This window comes from Papaver somniferum, chromosome 3 (assembly GCF_003573695.1).
Source record: "Papaver somniferum cultivar HN1 chromosome 3, ASM357369v1, whole genome shotgun sequence".
Lineage (NCBI taxonomy): Eukaryota > Viridiplantae > Streptophyta > Magnoliopsida > Ranunculales > Papaveraceae > Papaver > Papaver somniferum.
The window spans coordinates 25,875,022-25,898,102 of NC_039360.1; the positions used below are offsets into that span (position 1 = coordinate 25,875,022).

General features: G+C 36.2%; 1 pseudogene; it reads right to left on the minus strand.

Annotated features, from left to right (window-relative positions):
• Nucleotides 1–9,747: 9,747 nt before the first annotated feature.
• On the minus strand, nt 9,748–19,287 carry LOC113361049 (annotated as a pseudogene).
• Nucleotides 19,288–23,081: the final 3,794 nt, after the last annotated feature.

Consider the following 23,081-nt stretch of genomic DNA (forward strand, 5'->3'; position numbering starts at 1 on the left):
ACTTCGCCAGTTCGCGGACTGGGTTCGTGGACTTAGCTCACGCACTTCTCCGGTTCACTTGATCAACAAAGTTCGCAAACTTCGGTTCAAGCAATAAGGACTTATACATATATGTGTTTCCACAACAATGCTTATATCCTCCAAATGGTTATATAGTCTAAACTCTCATTTCAATCATTGAAACATTCTCAGAAGACGTTATATAGTTGTTATTCACAAACTATTTTTCGTCAGAGCAATTTTCAAAGTGATTGAAACATAACATGACTTTCTTCACTAGGTAAAGATGAACTTGGATAAAGCGAAAGCTTTACCAACACATATTTCGAGAAATAGATGGGCGAGTAAACTCGGCTCGAAATACCAAATGTGTGTATTCTAAGTCCATATAGCAAAACGACTTTTGTCTCAAGATAGGAGATAAATAGACTTCTGAGTGATATATAAGTTCAAGTCTCCACATACCTTTTAGTCTATGAATATCCACCAGTTCCTTGAGTAGTCCTTCGTTTTGTATGATGATTGCCATGGAGTTCTTTAGCTCAACTACACTTTCTATCCTAGTCCGAGACCTTAGCTATAGTAGACTAGAAATCAAGACTTATAGTTTTGATCACTAACATTGGCAAACATGCTTGAGATAGCAACGCATGCGAGTTCGACCGTGCAATTCTCTAGAAATTTCCCTCTTTGTCAATTTTAATGACAAAACTATCAATACATATGGAATACAAAAAATATATAAATAAACTTTTGTAGCTCCTATTCCACATGCCTAATCTTCAACATTACTCGAAATCTTTGTCACTTCCTAGTACTCCAATGATCCCAAAGGTTGTAAGTTTAGCATCATCGTTGTTAAAAATCCGTAGCTATAACAACGAGAAAACAAGAGTTCTCAATCATTGTTATACAGTATTATAGTGTCATTACACAACCTCAAAGTTCAATTGTGTCATAACTTTAACAACAATACTATGGTGATATGTCACTCCCCTTTAGTCAATACTCCATCTCACATGAAAAACACTCCCCCTTACATAATGATCCGAAAACCATATATATTTGTAGTGTGAACTAAATATTAATTCTCCCCCTTTTTGTCAATAAAATTGGCAAAGGTACAAGAACGGGATCCTAATGAAATTTCCAAAAGAGAATTTCATGACCAAAATAAAGCATATATCATCTTATTTAGATGCAATCATAAAGCCGAAGCTAAATGCATTCATCAAGGAGTTTAAAGATACAAGATAACCCCTATAATATTCCACAGCCGCACTCCCCACAAAGATTTGACAATTAAGCACAAGTTCAAAAGAACTCTCCCCCATAATATGTCATTCCCGAAAGAACAACAAGAGCGACCTTAATTTCAAAAATAAAATAAGGATTTCTTTGGACATAACAAATCACATACAAGTATGAAATTTGAATCCAAAATATTAAATTAATCATAAAAGAACCCATGATTAACTTAATCGGAAATGCTCAACACAAGTAAACTTATGGAGACTTAAAAAAAAACTCAATTAGATTAATCACAAGAAAACCCATAATTAATCTAATCGAAATACACAACCAAACTAATCACAAAAAAAATCAATTTAATTGGTCATGCTCGACACAAAGTATCTCATGGAATAACAACTATGCCAAAACAATGACTCAGTCGATAGAGCTCAACATAAGACACCTTATGGAACAACACAGTATGTACACAAATTGTGGATCGGATATCGACCTAATACTGTGGAATAATCAAGGACTCATTCCATTTTCCATCACCATTTGCACAATGACATCCAAAAGACATAATCCTTGAACACAAAAGATTTTAACCTATCTTCCATAAAAAATTGACATAATAGGCTTAACTTTTGTATTTGTCAAAAGTCAATTCATTCTTTTATCAATACATACATATCAACTCACGAACGAATTTACTTTTCACAAGTATGGGACAATTAAGTTCACGGACGTAAACACACATATCCCATACAAATATTGCAATATATGAAATCATAAAGATTAATACTGCAAAATCATCTTCCAAACAATTTAGAATTTAAACCAATAAATCTAAAAACATGAAGATGAAAACGTTGGACATAGCTATGCGTAATCACAATAACGGCTATTCCAAACTCTAGTTATTCTTATAGGAAAAACAAGAAAAATAGAAGATTTACTAGGCAAACTAAATCAAAACTAAACCAAAACACTTCGATGCCAATGTCGAACACGAACTGAAGTCATATAGACAGTTCTGGATCCTCATGAGTCTTGAGATCGTTGAACTTGCGATCGACGGCATCTACTGCAACTTTAGAAAGATGTCTTCATTGAGAAGGTCTTTCATTTGCGTTTTCATGAGACCAAGGTCAGATGTAACCTTTTCCAACTCAGTTTTTAACACGTCAAGACTTTTCAATGTACCATCAAGTTGTAGTTTTTCTTCCTTGTAATATTTAAGAAAGTCATGAACCACTTCAGCAGATATCATATCCCCATTCTCAATATCCTGATGCGAGTAGGCATAGTAACATGAAGCATTGGGATGATCATCTTCAACAAGAGTTCTTTTCTTCCTCCCTTTGGACTGAAAACTAATACCTTTAGCAAGAAATCCTCTAGCAAAACCACAAGCTCGTGAAGAGGAAGACATTTCTTGGCAAAAAAAGATAACCTAGAGTAAGCAATCGTGACTCAGAGGTTTAGTATTTATGGTTTCTGTTGACCCGTGATGGTAACCGTGTACACATACGAACACAACATGTCCCTCAAAGAATAAAACGACAAAAACTTTTGCTACATGAGAGACTCATACATGGCTCAGTAAATTCCATGACCTTGGTGAAGAAGTTTAGAGCACAAGTGTAGCAGGAAATAAGAATTTCAAAGAGAGAAACAATACTAGACACACAAATACTTTTTAGGCAATATTGTCTGCAGACACTAGTTTAGCTATAGACGATAATAAGATAGCTCAACTAATCAGAATACAAAATTGCCATAGTATACCTGATTTTTACACATCTTGCTCAACAGGATTTTTATGAGAAAGTTCTTATTCCTTGTGATTAATTAGCACAAGTAAGAGCTTTAGGCTCATTAAAAGAATTGTGTTTATGATCGAGTCTCTTTTTCCTTCTGAATCTAGAGAGGGATCCCTTTTGATGTGAGAAATTATCATAAAACTTACTGACATAAAAATACGAGACATAGTTTGAGTTCTTACCAGAAGATTTTTGACTTGAAGAGGATGACAACCTATCGACAATTTCTTTAAACCCTTCAATTATCTCCATCAGGTTATTTCTCATATCATCAATTTTTCTTCTTTCTCCTGGGATTTCGTTCACATCAAGAGTAATGTTATTTCCATAGGAAACGACTTGATCTTTCCTTAGACGATTCTTGTTAAGACTTCTATTATGCTTCAGAGAATTTGAGGAACTCATCGAACTGACCTTCTTGGTAACATACACAGGGTTAGTACGAAAACCAACTGGTTTAGACATACGAATGTCAGTTACACCTTTGAGAATTAAGTCCAAGGTGCGTTGAAGTTGAGTAAGGGAATTTTTATTCAACTTAGAGATTCCTTTTTGTTTAGCAGAACCTTTTGTTTCGTAAAATAGGCATACTTTTTGATCACAAGAGTGATTAGAAAATGTTGTCTTAACAACCTCGTTAGGAGGTTTTTTCCTTCCATGTGATTTGAAACATCCTTGATTAATATGGATTTCAGACACATTTTTTCTGAATGGAAGGGATTCCGATTTTACTTCTGGAGCTGGAACGTTTTCAGTCGTAGCAGAAGTAGTTGGTACATTAGACTGCTTAGAGCATCTTTGAAAAGAGAGTTTACTCAAGCGATGTTCTATTTCCAAAGCATCCTTTTGAGGCTTGCATCGAGAACCATACGTGAACCGTGATCTTCAGTATTTTCTTTGAGATTGCAGTTCCTTACAACACCAAGAAGAACATCGACATGATGTTTTAACCGATTAAATCTATTAGATTGGATTCTAGCAAGATTAAGAATCAAGTTACTCTCTTCAGCTGTTTCCCGTTCATTTAGAGAGATAGACTCTTTTGAAGGGTTATCGGAAAGACACATGTCGGAGCCTGTCTGTCTTGTTTGAACACAAAGTTCCTCTATATTTGAGATTGAAAAAATCTTTCTCTTTAATAGAATTAGACGAGACAGAATTATTATTTCTGGTGATGCGTTTATCAGAGATACTACTCATGTCCATTGACTCAGATCGCTACAAATACAGACTTGTAAGGTCTTAAACGTGTTTTCCTGCTCTGATACCAATTGAAAAAGCGGGGGTCTAACAACCACACCCAATATTTCGCTTAGCTATATGTATGGAAAAACTCCAATATACTTTCTAGAGAATCAACTATGCAGTCAGACTCAATCTAGATAAAAAGTATATCAAAGAGTTTTTATATCTATCACTCAATTTAAATCTTACTCAAGCAAACTGCGAGTCTCAATTTAAATACAAGAGAGATAAACTTGGATGGTACGAAAGACCAATATCCAAGTGTCAATCAATTTAAATCAACAACCAAAAGGTCGGATATTCTAATTGATTGAACAACACACAACCTGTATTATTTCAATTATATAAACAAATATAATGCAGAAAAGAAATAACATAGACACCAGACATTTTGTTGACGATGAAACCGCAAATGCAGAAAAACCCCGGGACCTAGTCCAGATTGAACAAACACTATATTAAGACGCTACAGACACTAGCCTACTCCAAACTAATTTCGGTCTGGACTGTAGTTTAACCCCAACCAATCTCACATTGATCTGAGGTACAGTTATGCTCCTACGTCTCTGATCCCATCAGGATACTACGTACTTGATTCCCTTAGTTGATCTCACCCACAACTGATTGATAAACCAGTCTTATATTCCCTAAGAACAGCCTAGTATTATAAATCACCTCACAATAGTATTAATCGACGCAGCGAAAAAAGATATTGTGGAATCACAAACGATGAGACGAAGATGTTTGTGATAACTTTTTATCTTGCCTATCGGAGATAGAAATCTCAAGACAATTATTAAAGTTGTACTCGTACGATAGAAACAACAAGATCAAATCACACAACTATAAGAAAAGTAGTATCGGTCTGGCTTCACAATCCCAATGAAGTCTTTAAGTCGTTAACCTGGTTTAGAAGAAGAAACCAAAGGTTAAAGGAGAATCGACTCGAGCTTAGCACAACTAGTATCACACAGAATGTGTGGGGATTAGTTTTCCTAGTTGCTAGAGTTCTCCCTTATATAGTCTTTCAAATCAGGGTTTGCAATCAATGTTAGATTGGTAACAAATCATTCAATATTCACCGTTAGATGAAAACATGATTAGATTCAAGCTAATATTTATCAACCGTTAGATCGAAAACATAGCTTTTTATACACAAATGAAATGCACGCTCCTGGGCTTGTGTAACCGTACCCAAACTTGTACATTAGTTGGTTCAACAATAGTTAACCAAATGGTTAGCCATATGATCATTTTCATATCAACCATATTCTTCTTCATCATAACTAGTTCAAATGACTCAAATGAACTAGTTAGAGAGTTGTTAAATTGCAAGGAAATCTCATGTACTACACAAGACACAATTGAAGCAAAAACGATTCGATTCACATGAATCGGTTCATGAACTCTATAGCCACGGTTTGCAATTGCATTCCTTAGTTTATAAAGATAATTTCACTAAACATCGTTTTTAGACATAACCTACTCAAGTTCGCGGATTGGGTTCGCGGACTTATTTCCCCGATGGAGTTTACAAACTCCAGCAGAAATTCTCGGGTTTGAGAACTTCGCCAGTTCGCGGACTGGGTTCGCGGACTTACCTCACGCACTTCTCCGGTTCACTTGATCAACAAAGTTCGCAAACTTCGGTTCAAGCAATAAGGACTTATACATATATGTGTTTCCACAACAATGCTTATATCCTCCAAATGGTTATATAGTCTAAACTCTCATTTCAATCATTGAAACATTCTCAGAGGACGTTATATAGTTGTTATTCACAAACCATTTTTCTTCAGAGAAATTTTCAAAGTGATTGAAACATAACATGACTTTCGTCACTAGGTAAAAATGAACTTGGCTAAAGCGAAAGCTTTACCAACACATATTTCGAGAAATAGATAGACGAGGTAAACTCGGCTCGAAATGCCAAATGTATATAATCTAAGTCTATATAGCAAAACGACTTTTGTCTCAAGATAGGAGATAAATAGACTTTTGAGTGATTGATAAGTTCAAGCCTCCACATACCTTTTAGTCGATGAAGATCCACCAGTTCCTTGAGTAGTCCTTCGTCTTGTATGATGATTGTTATGGAGTTCTTGAGCTCAACTACACTTTCTATCCTAGTCCGGGACCTTAGCTATAGTAGACTAGAAATTAAGACTTATAGTTTTGATCACTAACACTGAAAACATGCTTGAGATAGCAACGCATGCGAGTTCGACCGAGCAATGCTCTAACAGTATCTACTACAAGTATATAAGTTTCCAAAAACTAAAAACAGATGAAAATGAACATGGTACTATAATTTACAACTATCGTAGCATACTAATGCAATTTGGACAGTTAGTTCATTACAACTTACTTAATCGCCAAGAAGTAAAGTAAAGTATACAACATACAAGATTTCTGCATGGCAGAAAAACATCGGTGCTAGTACAGTTTTAAATATTCACATAATTAAACCGGTATACAAATTGACTACTACAACTTCGTGTAGTTAATACCAAGTAAACTACTCATAGTTACGCAGTTTCTTCAGTATCCAGAACACCAATCTGCTCTATGCATGTGAACCCCAAGACAGAGTCCATTATCTTGAGTTTCTTTACCTTTTGTGAAGACTTCAGCTCTCTACTTCTTTGGATCATAACTCGAAACAACAAAGGACTATATTTGTTTCAGTAACCAACATACTTATCGATCTTCATAATCTATTTTTAGATCAGAGATAAAGTAGAATAAAATAATCTTCCTTTTAATAAGATATAATCTTCTTTGGTCAAAGATCAAACCAACACAAAGATTATTGAAATAATCAAGTACTCGTATATAAATGAAGTAAGAAGATGAAAAGGTGAAACAAGACAGATATGGATTCCGGTGGACGTACAAGAACCCATTAGTTTGCAATAATCGACAACGGAGAAAGTAGAAGAAATAAAGTTAAAATATGTAGATGGTAAAATTTGGATAAGGGGAAAAGGTGTCATTTTAAGACTAAACGCAAAAATGGTAATTCCGGAACTAGGGGTGAGTCATTATTTTGAGCCAATAGTAGTCTTCAAGGTTCAACAAAGCTAAAATGAGAAGTGGACATAAAAGGGATATCTGAAGGCAATCTGTATCGCCAAAATTAAGACAAGCTCAATCCCATAAGAAAAAAATCAACTCTCACGAGAGAGACTCAGGCTCACTCAGCCCTTCGTCTTCAAGGAGCCCACAATCATAATTTCTAATATACGTCTCTGTGAGACACTGATATATGGTCGTCAAGCCTTGAATCCTCGTACACATCCTCGACGAGATACTGCTGGTCTCGTAGGTTCTGTAGAGCGCCAAACTTCCCCGGCGAACTAATGAACCAGAACAACCATGATTTTAGCATGTCCTTTCGAGACTCAGCTGGTTGTGATGTCATGATACCTAGTATACATCCTCAATGAGATACTGATGGTCATGAAGGCTCTTTAGATGCATAAAAACGTCACTAGTGGATTTATGACTCGGAGCGGTGACATATGTGTCTCCTAAGCACAACTCACACAACCTATTTGAGATCGAAGACTGATTCCTAGTACATCATCATGAAATACAATGGTCACATCTACTGTAGGCGCTGACTCAACTTACTGAGGCTTCTAGATAATTCCTAGGACATCCCCGCGAGATACGCTGGTTATTCTGCTTCTGGGCCCTTTTGACATACTCCTAGAACATCCTTTCGAGATGCGTACACTGGTCATGTTGGCCCCACTATACATACACAATTGACTCCTATCACATCTGTGCAAGATATGTTGGTCAAAGAAAAGTGAACCAAGGTCCCGCAAAGACTTTATCAGGTATGCAAGCCTCCCTTTTCTCTCAAACATGTCCTATATGAATTCGGAGACGAGACTTAATCGCATGAGCCAATCCTTAGACGGACTCAATTGCGTGAGCCAAACCTCAGACGACCTCATGCTAATCCGTCATGAACCTACTTTTCTGAAGGATCTTATACAAGTATAAGACTCGGGCACAAGCCTCATCAAGGGCTCGGGCCTCTTTCTCAGCGCCTCAAACACACCCACGACTAGTAAATTGGGCCTGAACTGTACATGTCTATCAAAAAACGTGGATAAGATTCTTTTATCTCCTCGTGCTCAAAAAAGGGACCCACGAGAAACAATACATCCTCTACGTGACTTATGTGATCGGCCGCAAAGAGGTAAATCATAATCTCAGCTCTTCTCACACTCTACACACGATTTCTGAGGCATTTCATGCCTTTTTACGTGACTCATCCTAGTCATTCTCATATATCAGCGAATATCTCTCATCTTGTCCAACTCGACTATAGAGAATATTTCTCTCTCAAAACATCATCAAAAAGGCTGACTCAGCTTCACACAAATAAGGGTCTATCAAATAGGGTTTTGGTCTAGCGGTATACGACATGTATGAGAAATACCATGCATATTTGTCACCGCAAAAGAGATTAAAGGCGGTGGAATAAAGAGATAAATTCAACCTACTTTATCGTTATCTATTCTCGAAGAGACTAAAAAGTGCTTCGTACGACAAGTGATCATTTTCTTCGCCGACCCGAGATTAGAGAATCCAGCTATAAATACGTCCTTTATTATTTCTCCAAGCTAACACACAATTTTTTCATAAACTCTCATAGCAATTCTTCTTGAAACCCTAGAATTCTCAGATCCCTCTCTTCATCTTGCTTCATTTCCCTAATCTCTCTTGTGACTGCAGCACCCTTTGAACGCCCATTGTGCATGGTTTAGGCGAAACTATTCGTGCTCAACCTTCCGTAACTCACTTTCAAAAGCCCTAGAATTTCACTTTTAGACTCTCACTGATTTTAGGTAACTATAAAATCCATCTTAGCTAGAGTAGATATTGATAGAGCACTGCTCGATTAAACCCATAAGTTTTGCTATCTCAAGTTTGTTGTCGATGTTAGATGAACAAAACTATATATTGATTTCTAGCACACTAAGTCAAGTATTGAACTAGGTTCAAAATTTAGTGGTTGAGTAAAGATCGACGAAGGCATTTGGAGAACTTCATCAACAAGGAATGTGAAGACTGAACGAACCATTTTATTTTAGTCACTTCTCGACCATTTTATCTGAATAAGACTATCTTCTTTGAGTCAAGCTTTTCTTGTTAAATATCTCGAAATATGATTCAAACATAGGATGTTCAAAGGTCATCAACAATATTAGTTCGAAACAATTTATTGTTCAAGACTTAATTTCGTGGATCATTTGAAAATTGCCCAAACAATGATTTATCAAAGATAAATAGTAAGTAGGAATATGTTTATTAAATATATACATAAAATTTTAATTCTTGGAAGCCTCGTGTATTACATCCTTGAACCCTTATGAAACTCAACAACAATAACAAATTGTAGGCCAAACTGAGGACTCATCAGTCATCTACTCTGGAAGTTAAGAGTTTTAATGGCAGCCGCAAAAATGAAGGCAAAAATTATGGTAATGCCAATAATAACAACTGCTACCACTGGCTGGAAGTCACGGTCGAACCCGAAATAATCCTTTATGAAAAATTCTACTGTCATGCCTGTATCAACCATGGAAGTTTGTATGTCCCCAAACTGTGAGACGGCCAATCCATATAAGGTCCATGCAACAGGGCATGCCCAGTAGTACCACCTCCACCAAATTGGAATTTTCTGTAATCAGTCACAAAAGAAAAACATTAGAGAATAAGATGAAAATAATAGACTTCGTAATTTTAAAAAAATCCAGATCCTTGTCTATTAATGTAACTTACTGTTCGTGGGACTACAAAACCTGCAAAGAGATTCCATAAACCGTAAAAAGTAGCACTAATAATGACAGCAATGGTTTCGTTTGGTGTTACTGCCACGGTCATCATTCCATAGAACGTATAATAACAGAGCGTGAAGAACATATAAAAGAGATACCCGAAGAACTTTGCAACTGTCCATTCAAATCCGATCATGACATATACCATAACTCCGTAGACTAACGACTGAATGAAGATATAGGGAATCTCAATTACTACCTGCAATAGAAGATTCTAATGACCACCAGAACAAATATACTCAGTTCCATACATCAAAAATATCATTAAAGAATATAACAAATTACCTGTCCGAAGGCATACGGCAAGGCAGAATACATTCCAGCAGCTCTTTCTCTGTAAAAGACTGTTCGCTCCACAGCAACAACTGGTTGCACTGAAGAGGCATTTTGAATTCCGAGAAAGAGAACAGCAAGATACATATATCCCATAGCATTAAACAGGTCTTGTCTTTGTGACCTGCAATTTTAGAAACATTTGATGACATTAAAGAGATTGTATCATGAGAATAAAGCTGTAAAAAATTGTATGTACTTACGTCTTAGTACCAAGATCCCAGAAAATTGTACCAAACATCAGTGCTATGAATATTGTAAAGTAAAATCTCAATGCCGTGTATGGAGGATTTCGCCAGTATGACCAATATTGTTTCCATAGGCAAGCCATGCATTGAGTAAAGAATGATCTCGAGTACATGGTCGGGAAGTACAAGTCCTTGGTACCAGGAGGTGCGACACTTAGTTCTTTGATGAGATCTTTGTTTCTCTTGTACATCTCTGAGCTTTTGTATATATCAGTGAAGTCAACCCCTAGACCAGCTTCTTGTCCAGCAGAAGTCACCTCCAACATCCACGTTGCCGGATTATAACCATCTTTGATTTTACTGACTCCTTCAATTCCCTGAATTGAATCCAAACTTTATTTGTCAATAGTGTATTTAGTAGATAAAAAGCTAGAAACTAGAATTTTCCAGTGTTTATTTTTTTTTAAAGAAAAGTGTTAAGGTTTCACCTCAAAATAGCTGATTAAATGGCAAGAATGGCGCCCCAGTGGTCCAACATAAATTTCCTGTCCTCCTCTCTTCATTAGGAATAGCTCGTCGAATGACTCAAATATGTCAATGCTAGGCTGATGGATGGTACATACAACAGTTCTTCCTGTGTCTACAGTATTCCTCACTGCTCTCATCACAATAGCTGCTGCCCTTGCATCTAGACCAGATGTTGGCTCATCCATAAATATAATGGACGGGTTCGCAACTAACTCGACAGCGATGGTTAATCGTTTTCTCTGCTCAGTTGATAAACCGTTCACACCAGGCAGCCCAACTAGGGCTCCCCGTAGTGAGGACAGCTCGACAAGCTCCATAACCTCCTCAATGAACATCTGTAATCAATGATAACAATTATATTTCTTCATGTTTGTCAAATTGATTATCAACAAACTTTTACTTAATATGGTCAGTAGTAATTTAAATATCACACTACGAACCTTTCTTGTTTCAGGTTTTACTTCCTCAGGTAACGAAGCCAAGCAGAATAAAGAACGGACTCATAGATTGTGACATGTGGAGAATGTATGTCCTTCTGCTCGCGGTATCCTGATATGGGAGCAAATGTCTCTTGCTTTTTTGGGTAACCAGATATCATGATGTTTCCATCGATATGTCCACCAGTTTTTCTTCCCGCCAAAACATCCATAAGAGTAGTCTTACCCGCACCACTAACACCCATTAAAGCTGTAAGGACTCCCGGCCTAAAAGATCCACTAATACCTTTTAGAAGCTCCCGTCGATCTTCAGTGACTCCTTCAGTTTTCATCTCCTGGTAAACATAATAAAACTTTGTAAGCTTCAAATGTTTTAGTCGAGATCAATAGTCACTTCATTTCATAATAAAACGAATGGATAACTCTATGAATGTTGTACTTACCACTGGCATGTCGACAGAATACTTAATTTCATCAAAAGTGATAGAACGAGGTTGAAATGGAAGAACCATTCCACGTTTTTTGTTACCTTCGACCTCATTAATAGGGTTCATCCTTTCTGTAGTTATATTTACTTAAACTTAAGTTCACAACATTAAACCATAGATGAAGTAAGCAAAAAGAAAATTGTTGCATCATAATCACCTCCAGAATTACGACTAGTACTGGAGCTCTTTCTACTGGAGGTTAACTCCATCTCTTCTCCAGTTTTATTAGATGATGAATCATCATCTATGATTATTGGGGAGTTTTTAGATGCTGCATTAATTTGATTGTACAATTAGAAAATATTACCTCAGTTACAACTTCTAAAAGACTTGGAAGATACTCACAATTAAGATAAGTAAGAGCCAAAGTGAAAACCAACGCCCCAACTCCAATCCAATACCAAGATGGATCTGCGTAGAATCCACGAGATTTGATAACCGCCTCTCCTAGCGTCTCATTGGTACCGGGAAGAACCTACAAAACAATGATCAGTTGTAAAATTCAGGTGGAAAAAAAATTTCCCACAGAAAATAATTGAAACTTTAATGCTTACTTTCTTCCATTGATCCCCATAAAACTCGTTTACCAGTACTGCATTTGTACCATACATTAAGGGAGACATCCAGTATCCCCAGATCCACCAGCTTTTCACATTATCTGTCGCATGGAAAGACAAATATCCATAATTTGACAGCAACAAGAAAGAAAGCTAAAGAAATTGAAAGTATTTAATTAGATTTAGAGTGATTACCTCGAGACAAAATGAATCCCCCAAGGGCCAATACAATAAGTAACACGAAAGAGCCAATAGTGTTTGCAACTATCATATTTCTTCCTACTGCTGCTGCTGACCGGAAAAGTCCTGCAGCCATCTGGTTTACAAATAGGAGTAGAAAGAACTGTCTAAGCAATCTGCATAAAGAAAATTTGGATTTTATATTTTCACAAATTGTAAAATGCGGAATACATGTCGGATGCTTATTGTACAAATCTAATACCTTTCGATATTTGGATCAAATCCAATGACGTAGTAAGTCATGAATACCCAGACACCAACTTCTACAAATGTGATAGGAATCTTGAGGATCCATGTAGGAAGAGAATATGCCCATGCAGGATAAAAAAGCAGATCTCTTTGCTTGTAAAACACGGGAAGCTTCACCACAGCCATGGCAAGCTCCGAAAATCCGTTAAACGTAATCATCACAAGAGCGAAAAACAAAGCTCCCACATATATCCCACCGTCGACGACATCATCTCGTTTCAATTTAGTGCGCAAAAAGAGTGTCATCGTAACAAACGCAATAAATATAAGTTGGAATAACTTGAAGATATAAAGGAAGGAATTCCTTTTCATTAACAAGTATTCTCTTGAGGCACAAGCTTTTAGAAGTTCAGTTTTGCTAACTCCATACCGTGCAATGGTTAAAGCAGCTGGGTGGCTCTTCGTTTCGTTGAAAGGAGTAGCAAGTTCTTCTCTTAATTTTCGACCAACATGGAACGACTGAAAAGCATGTGTGAAATCATTAACTGTGATGAAAGAGTACCGCTCGTGTTTACGAGCCCAATATTGTTGCTGGTCTTTCTTTGATGTTACCTGTAAGGCAATGGAACTGAAAACTTTAGGAGGGTGAACAATAAGGGTTCAACATGCTATATTTAAGCAAATAGATAAATGAAAGATAGATGGAGAAGAAATTCACTTCTTGCAAGAAATCTGCAACTCCTTTCCTTTCCGGACATTTGAATCCCACAGACTCAAAAAATTCAAGCACATGTACACATGGACCTTGATAAACGATTTTCCCATCAGAGAGGAGAATAATGTCGTCGAAGAGATTATAAGTTTCTGGTGCTGGTTGCAGAAGAGATATCAAAGCAGTGCTATTCATAATATGGACTCACTACGGGAAAAATATACATCTACAACTGGAGATTTACAACACTTCGCTATACATCGTAGAAAGTCCTATGTTTTACAACTGGTTTCAAAGGAAGAGTTGTCGTATATCATCACTACCAACCCTTAGGAACAAGGGGTTGCGCTAAGAAAACAAACGACAACTCCTTTAGCAAAACTGTTGTGACGACATTTAGGTATAACAACTTTGTTTCATAAGTGTAGTGACTTAGCCTATCACAATTCTCACAAGTGTTGTTGAAGAACACAAAAATATGATAATGAAAAATACGTTAGAGGGGAGATTCGAACATGAACCTAATGCATGGATGTCTAGCTCATCAACCATCCTTACAATTCACAAGTTTAGGTTTTTTTTTTTTTAATAGAAACGTATAACAACACTTATAAGTGTTGTTGAAGTTAAAATATAGAATGTCGGAAAAAATGAGGTTTGGGGGATTCGACGGCCAGGTTTCGATCTTGGATCCGGGTACGCATACAATATGCAGAAATATGATTTTTTTAATGTTTCGTTGAATATCTCGAAGGAATCTTACCTGTAAATGGAATATTCTGATGGAATCTTATCTGTAGATTGGTGAATTCATCGTTCCTATAAAGTTTTTGACTTATAATAGTCCACTCGCGACCAACTATCGAGCTCAGAGCCTGTTTCAGTGTCTAATTTGTGGTGTGTTTAAGGTTTCGGAGAATATTCCGATGAAATCTTACTTGTAGATGGGTGGATTCATCGTTCTTACGCAGTTTCCGACTTATTGTAGCTACTCCCGGCCAGGTTTTGAGCTCGTATCCAGGTTCAATGTCGAAGTTAACAAATTTGTGGTGTGTTTAAGGTTTCGGAGAATATTCCGATGGAATCTTAGCTGTAGATGAATGAATTCATCGTTCTTAGGAAGTTCAAACTGACATTGAGCTTCAAATTTATCGATTCGATGATGTATCATGCTAAGTTTGAAGTCAGAACTCTCCCAGAGCTTCATGATTCATAGTTTCTATGTCGTTATACCATATTTGAAGTTCGAATCGACTCTGAGATTCATATTTATCGATTTCGATGATGTATCATGCCAAGTTTGAAGTTAGAACCCTCCTGAAGCTTCATGATTCATAGTTTGTTTGTCGTTATACCGAATTTGAAGTTCGAATCGACATTGAGATTCATATTTATCGATTTCGATGATGTATCATGCTAAGTTTGAAGTCAAAACCCTCCTGTAGCTTCCTGATTCATTGTTTGTATGCCATTATGCCACATTTGAAGTTCAAATCGACACTGAGCTTCATAATTATCGATTTTGATGATGTATCATGCCAAGTTTGAAGTCATAACCCTCCCAGAGCTTCTTGGTTCATAGTGTTTATGTCGTTATACCATATTTGAAGTTCAAATCGATACCGAGCTTTATATTTATCGATTTCGATGATGTATCATGCTAAGTCTGAAGTCAGAACCCTCCCAGAGCTTCTTGGTTCATAGTTTTTATGCCGTTATACCATATTTGAAGTTCGAATCGACTTTGAGCTTCATATTTATCGATTTCGATGATATATCATGCTACGTTAGAAGTCAGAACTCTCCCGGAACTTCATGATTCATAGTTTCTCTGTCGTTATACCGTAATTGAAGTTCGAATCGACTCTAAGCTTCATATTTATCGATTTCGATGATATATCATGCTACATTTAAAGTCAGAACTCTCCCGGAGCTTCATGATTCATAGTTTCTATGTCGTTATACCATATTTTAAGTTTAAATCGACTCTGAGATTTATATTTATTATTGATTTCGATGATGTATCATGCCAAGTTTGAAGTCATTACCCTCCTGGAGCTTCATGATTCATACTTTATTTGTCGTTATACCTAATTTGAAGTTTGAATCGACATTGAGATTCATATTTATCAATTTCGATGATGTATTATGCTAAGCTTGAAGTCAGAACTCTCCCGGAGCTTCATGATTCATAGTTTCTATATAGTTATACCATATTTGAAGTTCGAATCGACTCTGAGATTCATATGTATCGATTTGTAAGTGAATTCACTATCTGAAACGTAGTCGAACTGTCCAGACCTGTAGATATCTCATCCATGAACAATGCCCTTGACGGCTCGACCAACATTTCCCCTATCAAGTTACAATAAAAGTTCAGCTTAGCATTCATTCACGAAAACTAGCTACATCTTACTGTTTGATATAAGACTAGGGGGCAATAGCTGCTCTACCTGTTGTTACACGTTTCTTTTGTCCACCAGAGATACCTCTCAACATTTCATCGCCCACCAGAGTATCAGCGCAAATATCCAACCCCAGAATCTAACATTTGAGCAAAACACGATAGTAACAAAACTCATCAAACTTCGTAAAGCTAAATGGTTTTGCAGTGATAAGATGATGTACCTTTAAAACGTAGTCTGTAACTACACTAGCTTCTTGACCATCTATTGCTGCTGCCTACAAAAATCATTGGATAACATTGAGCTTAGAGCGAAATTCATGAATTTAAAAACTGATTTTTGCTTGACCGGATGAATTTCATCAATTACTTTTTAAAGATAGTTCTGCACGGAAAAATATCTCTATACCTTCATGTAGACATCAATATCCGGATCAGGCTTAATGTTTGCAGCCTTTTCTCTTCTTGCAAGTTCTGCCAACATATCTGTTCATGTTCCATAATCAATTATGTCCAGATTCGCTAAAAACTGCGTCAATCATTTATTAATGGACACACATATAACACAGTACAATTCAGCTTTTCTCACCATAACCAGTTCCTGCACCTTGACATCGAGCCGAGAAAGCCAAGGTTTCTCTGACAGTCATTTCGCCAATATGAAGATCATATTGACTGATATATGCAGATGTTCTTTGTGGGACAAATTCATTCATTCCATGACCATTATAACTTACTCTCCCTGTGTGTGCACATATTTCATCATCAAACACGTGTACATAGGAAGATACATGGAGGGCATGCGGACAAGGTCATCAAAGTATGATGACACACGCTCATAACCAAGAATTCCATCACGTCAACGAGGGATCTTTGCCCGAACAATCCAAGGATAGAAGTTAAAGGATGTTCCGGTAACACGTTGTACTGCGGAGCACCAAATAACTCCCCAAAGAGTTACTTTATCTCATCCCCAAAAGAAGCCAAGATCAACGATGGAGAGAAGATGTACTGACATGGACGCGACAGAGGCAGAAAACACTTGCCTGACACGAGCAGGCACCTCAACTACCCGCATTAAACACTCTGAGCAACATACGTGTCGATCAACCCGTGGAACGAACGAGGATGACTCTGCGTGATGAAGTTACGAACGAAGACCTCTGCGTGATGGACACAAAACACAAGAAGATAAGGTTCCAACGGCCTTCAGAGATGGGTCCCACACTCTAACCTTATAAATACCCCCTCTCCACCAAGAGGAGGGGGGATCGGAAAAATCAGGAAGAGAAGGAGAGAGAAGAATTTTGAGCATAAGTTAGTCCTTTACAATAGAAAGACATGTAAACTCAAAAGTCATTCGACTACTCCTGTAACCGTCAAGTATATAGTGAAACGACAAACCCCGTGGACGTAGGCCTTAGTGCTGAACCACGTAAACCTCAGTCTTGTTTATATTTCAGCACTTTACGTTTGCCTGAAACCCCATGAATCTTTAATTCTATGTTTTGTTTTCTTTGTTTTTACTTATATCCCGTGCGGAAACGCCTCGCACGGAGTTAGATGAGGCTGTGATAAACCCGAGGGTTTTGAGCCAAGGAATCAACACTATGATATCATCATTACAAATCATTCTAAATTACGATGTTTGGTTGTGAGCATTCCGATGCCTTCATGATTTGTGTGTTCACACCCTGAAACTTTAAGATCTTTATCAAGCTTCCCGGCCAAAGCCAAGAGCATAGTAGTCTTTCCAGAACTTGGTGGTCCTAAAAGCAATGTCATCCTATACAAAATAAAATAAAATAAAATAAATCAAAATCAACAAAATCAGAACAAATAATTTTTATTTTTTTAAAAATCATGGATAAATTTACCTGTTAGGTTTGATGATTCCACTAACATCATTAAGAATTGAAAATGGTTTCTTTCTATTTGGAAGAATATGCAGAAAAGTCAAACACCCCTGCAAAAATGAATTCAAAATTACACAATCAATCACACTGCCGCCGTCAAGACGGAAGATTTATGCCTTGAGATTTCATCAGCATTTAGAGAAATACAGAGAATAATCAACAAAACCTAATCAATTTAGATGGATCACTACAACCCATGTCATCAATATACTACTGAAATCCTCAAAACCCAAACTTCTTAAACCCCAAATTCACAGTAAAATCTGAAATCCCCTAAATTGATGACGTGGGATGTAGTAATCCATCTAAATTAATTAGGTTTTGTGAAACCCAGAACTTAGAATCCCCATGATTACATTCTGAATTATTGAAGAACATATGAGAAATACTAAAAATTTAATGGAGATTTTTTGAGAGAGAGAGCAGAGAAATAAGGTTAGAAAAACCATGGAGAGAAAGAACTTCACAATGGGTTTTGCACAGCTTCCTAGTCAGTGTGGTTAATTGTTATTTTTTTTTGATCGGCATGTGGTTAAAATTTAAACTTTCAAAAAGAAATTCGACATCTGGCGGTTAACTTTTTCATACCTCAAGAGCATTGACAGTAGAGTTGAGTAATGTTGGTAAAGATCTTCCTTGTCCATAGGATTCAGCATCTATACTTAGATTTTCATATCTTACTTCAATTGTTGGAAGATCAAGTCCCACTCTGTAACAAACAATTCAAAAACAGAGTCATCAGAAACAGAGAGAAGAAGAGAAAAAAAAAAAACACAGAGAGATGGGGGTAGAGTTATTAGTTACCTATCAATTCGGTTCTTTAGTTTAATCAAAAACTTCTCATTATCAACCTCTGCAACTTTTAATAATCTCTCAATCAATTGTTTTTTCTCTTGAAACCCAAGATTCTGAATATCGATTTCTTTAGTTTCTTCACCATTCTCAGTGAGAAGAATCCCTTTTCTTAGCCGATTATAAGTTGGAAGTTTCTCTAAAGCAGCCCATTTTAATGCTTCTTCATCATCTTCATCTCTGTACGATCTTGAGAATATATCTACAGCTGCATTGTTTCTCCAAACTGATGAATTTCTTCTTAAACTTGCTACTTTATATATTTCACCATTATCCATCTATAACCACCAACCAAAACTGCAAAACCCACTCTGGGTGTCCTCCTCCTTCCTCCTCCTCTCCTTCTCTCTGTTTTACAATACTCCTCTGTTCTGCAACTCCTCTACTTCAATCTTTCTGGTGTGGAGTTTCTTATAGATTGAGAGTGTTTTGGAAGGAATAAGAGGTATCTCTCTATCCATCTATATATAGATAGATATGGACTGTTGAGGTTGAGACAAAACGTGAGTGTTGAGAAGATGATAAAAATTAGTCTTTTGTTGTTGAAAATGAAATGGTATCAGTCAATAAATAGATACAAGAAGGACAAGAAGAATCACGACTCTAAGAATGGTATTCTGTATCTTGTATACACTTTGTTTGACGATCTGAAATTTCTTTTCTGTTTTACCAGATTACGTGTTTTCATGATTTCGCATACAGATACGACTGTTTTCAGCTAAGCAACAAAAACAATTGGTTGGGAGATCTAGGTAAAGCCACCTGCATGTTCTATCAGTGGGTGCCATGCCTGCGAGAACAAAAGCCAAGTATTCGCTGAAGGTGAATCCAGTTGGTTTAAATCAACAGGTGATAAGTCGGAATGTGCGTCAAAAAATACGAAAATGATTAAGCTACCGCGGGTTATCTCGTGTGAGGAGGGGAGTGGCCCCCATTTCCCAACCCTAGCCCGCTACCAACCCTAGTGTTAGAATCGCTCCCTTCCCCATCGTTGGATTTGATCCGCGAGATAACCGGCGGTACGTGTATCGTGCCGAAAAATCATAAACTATCAAAAGTAGCGAATAGTTTTGGACGCACACAATGAGGCATGAGCCGTACTTGTATAGTTGTAGGTGCCATAGTTAATTTTTGTTTTGATTTTTTTTTTACCATAAGAATATAGATAACACGCTTAAAACAATTAAATTACATGCCGAAAATTACTAGACCAGATATTTAGTAATCGTAACCCGGAAATTACCTTATTTCTAAGAACAAGGGTTGTGGAATGACCGTTAAAACTCATTCATTTTCAAATTTAATGAGTGAGTGAGCGAAGGACTATTTTTTGCACTATTAAATAGTGAAGAAAACTGACTAAGAGATTGGACATCGGAAGAAATATCCATTTGGGCGGCTAAAGGTTAATTTTCATCTGCGCAAGTGGATATTTCTTCTCAAACAGATGATGTCCAATATTTTAGTATGTTTTCTTCACTATTGGATGGTGTAAAATATCATTACTTGTTTTTCATTTATAAGAACGGATTCATATATTGAAACGTTAATCGAAGATTTATGGTCGTTATTATAAATCGTTATATTTTAAAATGTGCGTCTATGAAATAACATTAAATTAGATATAACCGTGATATAACATTACTATAATGTAAAATAAGTTAATTTTATTAACAAAAAGTCACTTAGAACGGTGGTTAGGAGTCATGATGAGTGTGATTTAACGGTCTGTTTTGACGTCCAATTCCTATCGATCAATCCTAGTTTTTATTTGGATCTCATTTTTAGGTATGACCAATCCCATTTTCTAAAAGATTAAATTAGTATGAGACTCATTTTATAAATTTTTAAAATAATTAGAAACTAGAAGAAAAAAGTTCCAAGCGGCTGATCTTTGGCCACTACCTCTCAAGTCTCAACGATCTGTTCTGACGTTCAATTTCTATCTATCAATCCTAGTTTTTATTTGAATCTTATTTTTGGGTCTGACCAATCTCATTTTCTAAAATAGTAAATCAGTATGGGATCCATTTTCAAAAGTATTAAAATAATTAAAAACTAGAAGAAAAAAATTCCAAGCGGCTGATCTTTGGCCACTATCTCTCAAATCTCAATGTTCTGTTCTGACGTTCAAATCCTATCGATCAATCCTAGTTTTTATTTGAATCTCATTTTTAGGTCTGACCAATTTCATTTTCTAAAAGAGTAAATCCTTATGAGACCCATTTTTAAAAGTTTTAAAATAATTAGAAACTAGAAGAAAAAAATTTCGAGAGGCTTTAGCCATTACCTCTCAAGTCTTAATATTCCGTTCTGACGCGCAGTTTCTGTCGATCAATCCTAGTTTTTATCTGAAACTCACTTTTAGGTTTGACCAATCCCATTTTCAAAAAAAGTAAATCACTATGGGACCCATTTTAAAAAGGTTTAAAATAATTAGAAATTAGAAGAAAAATTTCCAAGCGATTGATCTTTGACCTCTACTTCTCAAGTTTCAACGTTCTGCTCTGACGTTCAATTCCTACCGATGAATCCTAGTTTTTACTCGAATCTCATTTTTGGGTCTGGCCAATCCCATTTTCTAAAAGAGTAAATCAGGATGGGACTCATTTAAGAAGTTTTAAAATAATTATAAATAATTAGAAACTAGAAGAAAAAAATTCCAAGTGGTTGATCTTTGGCCACTACCTCTCAAGTCTTAACGTTCTGTTCTGACGTTCAACCTATCGATCAACCTAAATTTTTATTTGAATCTCATTTTTAGGTCTGACAAATCCCATTTTCTGAAAGAGTAGATCAGTATAGGATCCATTTAAAAAAATTAAAAAAATTAAAAACTAGTTGAAAAAATTACAAGCGGCTGATCTTTGCAACTACCTCTCAAGTCTCAATATTCCATTCGACATTCAATTCATACTGATCGATCCTCGTTTTATTTGAATCCCATTTTTAGTTCTAACCAATTATCAATCCCATTATCTAAAAGAGGAAATCAGTATGGGACCCATTTTTAAAAATTTTAAAATAATTAGGAATAGTTTGAAACTTTTCAAAAAAAAAAAAAAAATCAAAAACTAGAAGTAAAAAATTTCGTGGCTGATCTTTGGCCACTATTTCTCATGTCTTAACGTTCACGTTCAATTCCTATAGATCAGCCTAAGTTTTTATTTGAATCTCATTTTTAGGTTTGACAAATCTCATTTTCTAAAAGAGTAAATCAGTATGAGATCTATTTTAAAAAGTTTTAAAATAATTAGAAACTAGAAGAAAAAAATTCCAAGCGGCTGAACTTTGGCCACTACCTCTCAGGTCTCGGTGTTCGGTTCTGACGTTCAATTCCTATCGATCAATCCTTGTTGGCAAGGATTCATAACCATCATGGATTAGTCCAGTTTGCCAGGAGCCTGACTCTTAAATAAAAGGTCAGTGGATCGAGTCTCTGCTCAAGAGTCTGGAGATCTCATGAAATACTCCTCTTATGTAAATCTAGTTTGAGTTTTTAATGTATCTTCTTTCCTATTAAAAAAAAAATCGATCAATCCTAGTTTTTATTTGAATCTCATTTTTAAGTCTGACCAATCCCATTTTCTAAAAGAATAAATCAGTATGGGACCAATTTTTAAAAGTTTAAAAATAATTAGAAACTAAAAGAAAAAAAATTCCAGGGGCTGATTTTTGGCCACTACCTCTCAAGTATCAATGTTCTGTTCTGATGTTCAATTCCTATAGATAATTCTTAGTTTTTATTTGAATCTCATTTTTAGGTCTGACCAATCTCATTTTCTAAAAGAAAATCAATATGGGACCCATTTTTATAAGTTTTAAAATAATTAGAAACTTTTTCAAAAAGATAAATAGATAGAAACTAGAAAAATATAATTCCATGCGGCTGATCTTTGGCGACTACCTCTCAAGTCTCGACGTGTTGTTCTGACGTTCAATTTCTATCGATCAATCCTGGTTTTTATTTAAATCTCATTTTTGGGTATGACCAATCTCATTTTCTAAAAGAGTAAATCAGTATGGGTCTCATTTTTAAAAGTTCTAAAATAATTGGAAACTAGAAGAAAAA